The following is a 4,463-nucleotide window of genomic DNA, read 5'->3' as shown; positions in this document are numbered from 1 at the left end:
CCCCCCCCTTCAATTCCTCTTCCACTCGTTCTCTCTCTCCCTCTCTCTTTCTCTGGTATTGGGCTGTTGGCACGATTGGTATGTCCGTCCGTATAGTAATGTTATATGAGCAGGAAAGGTTGATCAGACCGCGTGCGTCTGCAACGCGCGTGGGAGAGAGTAGGGGGTTGTGAGAGGGTTGAGAGAGAGAGAGAGAGAGAGAGAGAGAGAGAGAGAGAGAGGCATCCGCCGTCTGGTCTCACGCCGACCTGACAATCAATTAACGTGTCGTCGGACTTCCCATGGCCATAGCGCCGTCTAGCGCCACGGCTGGCGCGCCTTACCTCACATGGGAACACCCTTCTTCTTTGGAACATCCCCGCCGCCCCGCCCCACCCCACCAGCCGAGCCGTACGTAGAGCCGTACGTCGTCGTACCTGGGGCTTCGCACGCCCCCACCGCGCCCCGCCCCGCCGCCGTACTGCTTCCCCGCGCTGCCCGCGCCTTGTTGATTTTTTCTTCTTCCACCTTCCTCCTTAGTGTTGTTATTATGATTGCATTTTTCTTTTCGCTCGCGCTCCCCTTTACTATATTGATCCTTAGCGCTCCTTGCCTTCCCCAGCGTGCACGTGCGTGTGTGTGTGCGTGTGGCAGCCGACGGCCGCAACAGTCTTAATGACACGATTAATTAAGTCGGCTCTTGTGAAGCCAGCTCGGCCGCTTTTGCTCCGCTGCTGTGTGTGTGTGTTCGACTTATTTAGTGCGAACTGTCTGTCCTCGTCGCTCCCGTGCGCGAGCGGGCTTGAACTAGGTGTAATGTGGGAGCAGCACAGCGCGCCCCGCCACTTCAAACGAGCTTCTCGTAACTCCGCGGCCCCGCTTATTAGGGGGTCCTCCCTGGCAGCGGGGGCGGGCGGGCGGCTGATGCGGAGTCGGAGAGGCACAGCGAGCGAGAGGAGTTTGACTCGCTTAATCTCCACAAAGCCACTACGAACGCCATGGTTGGCATTGTCATCGTCGGAATCAACAGTGTTCATGTCGTAAAAGGAGGATGGAGAGGGGGGGGGGGGCTACTACTTCTATGACTCCGGAGTTGCCGGGCGAGCCCAGCCCCCCCCCCCCCCCGGAAGCAGCAGGGGCGGCCCGTCCAGCCACGTCCGGCCTCTTTGTACCACAGGAGATGAAACAGAGATTTGCATCGCCATTATTATTTCTTCCGAAAAACGAGATGGGTATCGCTTTTCGAGCGTTATAGTATATTCGGTGTGCATCGCGAGGAGCGGGCGGAGGCCGGGCCAGACCGCCGGACCGGCCGGGATGGCAACAATAGTGGGAAACGGGTCAGAACGCCCCCGCCGAGGCCCCGCCGAGGCCCCGCCGAGGCCCCGCCGCGCCCCCAGCGCGCCCCCCGCCGATGCCGCACGCGCGCTTCGCTATCTGTCCACGCGCATTCTCCTCATGCTGCGATTAGACGCGCGAGAGAAGTGCAAACACGGGCGTGCGCTTAAGACCGACCTGCTTACATTTTCATACACTAGCCGGGAGGGAGGGAGAGGGAGGGTAATCAGCGTCTAATTCTATTCCGCACTTGGCTCGAATCATTTATTCCACTTACCCCGATTCATTCATTCAAAAGAACAAACCATTGTATATATTCTAACAAAAATGCAGTTATGTTGGTCAGCAGCAGAAAGAGGCAAAGGTTACCTGCTGGTGACATTTTATTACGCAACGCCGTTTGATGCTAATTGCCTTCATTTTTTAGGAATTACAAACAAAACTACAAACAAAAAAGTGTGTTAACGAAGTGCTTCCTCAAAATTCATCCGTCGTAGCAAAATTGTCAACTTTTGAGGACATGATCTTAGGGATTTAATTATGCTGGCGAAAAATCAAATACGACCTAACCCAACCTCACCTCCCCTACCCTGCTGCCACCTCCCGGCCTTCTAACCTGCAGCTGAGCCCGCCTCCAGTCGGGCCGGCTTAGCTCAGGTCAGTCCCCGCGCGGCGCTGCCACCCTGCCGCCCCGTGAAATATGATGATTCTGCCAGATTATGCTAATGCCAAGTTTTCCCGTGACACACTGTACGTCTTCTTGGGAGCAGGCAAGGCGGCGGCGGGGCGCCGCGCGGAGACGTGTACACCCACTAAGCCGGTTGTTCCAGCTCGGACACTGAGGGCCGGCGCTGCTGCTGCTGCTGCTAGGGTCCCGCTGCTGGAGAAGCAGTACGAGTTCCAGCAGCTTCTTGGAATAACTAAATATGCGCCTAATCTTGCGTTCTAGAGATAAGAACGACGCCCCGCGGTGTGCTGCTGCATGGCTCCGCGCGCGCGTGTGAGCGCGCAAGAGTGAGTGAGATAGATAACCAGAGGCAGAGTGAGAGGGAGGGGTGGGGAGGGGGGCGGACTGAAACTCATTTAGCTCGCCAGTCTTTGGGGCTGCTCTGCAGCAGTCTGTCCCAAACGCAGTGGTAGTGCCGCTGCAAGGTTGATTGAATGGGCATCCCCCTTTCCACCCTCCCACCCCCTCCTTTCCCCTCTCTCTCACACACAAGCAGTAGCAGTGCGCGCCACATTCGAATTATTGCGCCCTGCTGAAAGGCTGGGAAGGGACGGGTCAGAGGACAGGAGAGAGAGTCAGGAGCAGAGAGGAATAGGGGGTGGAGCGGACCAAGAGAGCCGGAAGAGAAAAAAGAAGAGAAATGTCCGCTTGGTGTGTGGGGGAGGGGGGGGGAGGGGGTTAAGGCTGAGCCTGAGCCAGCCCGGCCATCCCAGCCCAGCCCGTCGGCTGATCCTGGCGGGCGGAGAGAGAGAGCGAGAGGGGCTGCTAAAGCTGGATCACGGCTGAAGGCGGGGAATTAGGGGGAGTTTGAAGATTAGGGGACTGATCCTGCGAGCAGCGCGCCAGGGTCACCTGGAGTGGGGCAATGCCCGCGACCTCACGCAAAAATATACGTAACGACGACATTTTAGAGAATGTCCTTATCAAGTTTTCGTATTTTCGTGTTGCCCTCTATAGTCGATCGCACTGTGTGTGTTGAGTGTGTGTGTATATATGCGAGCGTTACGTGGTGGGGTGGGTCGGGGCTCAGGTGTCCCCCCTCCTCCCCCACCCCTTCCTCCAGCGGGCTGCTGTGGGCCCCCAGGCCCCCTTGGGGGCGCCCGCCCGCCGGATCAGCTGGATGAGGGGAGCTGCACCTAATCTCAAGCAGATTGTGTGGTGCGGACCGCGGGGAGGGACGGGGGTGAGGGTGGATGAAGGGGGGTTTCCTGCTTGGACACAGTGGCGCTATCTCGCTCCTCACACCTGCCCGGTGCCTTGACTACACACGTCAGCTCTCTCTCTCTTCCCCCCTCTCTCTCTCTCACACACACACACACACGCACTCGTAACGTGTTTCGCGGCGCGCTTAATCTGGCAGTGCACGGCTTCCTTTTCTCTATGTTGTCTGTGCTTTTTGATGGCATCACGGGAGAGCTCCTCTCCATTAGCTGATCTCCCCCTCCACCGCACTCGGGCCCGTGCGTCTTCTCTCTTCTCTCTCTCTCGCTCCCTCTCTCCCTGCCTCTCCCTCTGCCCACGCACTCGCATTGCCACTCTGGCTAGTCCGCTCTCCCCACCTTGCACAGACACACGCACACTCTCTCACAAAGCGGTGTCTCCCACAGAGAGTGCTTTTTAAAACGGAAGGGGTGAAGCGCTCCGGGCTCTCTCACCTGTAACGGCCTCTTCCCCTTGGTCAAGCTAGCGTAACCAAACAAGTAGTAAAGAAAGAGCGAGAGAGGTAGGTAACGGGGGAGGGGAGAGGGGAGGCAGGAGCGGGGGAGGGGAAAGAGGGGGGGGGGGAGGCTTCTCTGTCACCTGCCGAGTGGGGGAGTCGAGGGTGCTCATCACGCTCGTCATCATGACAGTTACAACATGCCAGGCCAACCTCTTTCGGTTCGTATCACCGCGTGTCTCTTACATGTACGCTACACGCTGTGCATGCTGTACGGCACATTTGTGGGCCCCATTCCTGTTTGTTGTTTTCTAGTCGTCTGACAGCTCTCTCTCTACACGCTTGGGGGGGGGGGGGACTGATAAAGTCCGATATCATTTCCAAAAACAAAGAACAAATTGTTCGATTTTCGCCAGCAGCAGCACATTGCAGTCCTGTGTTTTAGCCTGCAGCAGCACTGCGGCTGCCGCGGGGCCGAATAAGCAAAGCCAAAACGCGCGGCCTAACGCCGAGTAGAGCCACCCCACCCCCAAATCCACCCCCTACCCCCGGGCGCATCCCGCTTATAACCCCGGGAGCTGTAGCCGTGGCTGATGCTGGTGGGATTAAGGCTTATGGCAGAATCCGTGCCCCCCTCCCACTGGACAGCACCAGCGCCCAGAGGGCCGCCCTTACAGACCCAGAAAGTACGCCAACAGGACGCTAAAAGTGCGTCAAAAGTACGTTCCTTTGAAAAGACCGACGGATTGAGCGCACTTCAGG

The sequence above is a fragment of the Frankliniella occidentalis genome, unplaced genomic scaffold, assembly GCF_000697945.3.
Source record: "Frankliniella occidentalis isolate FOCC.00 unplaced genomic scaffold, Focc_3.1 Scaffold442, whole genome shotgun sequence".
Taxonomy (NCBI): domain Eukaryota; kingdom Metazoa; phylum Arthropoda; class Insecta; order Thysanoptera; family Thripidae; genus Frankliniella; species Frankliniella occidentalis.
Note: the sequence above shows the minus strand (reverse complement) of the source record.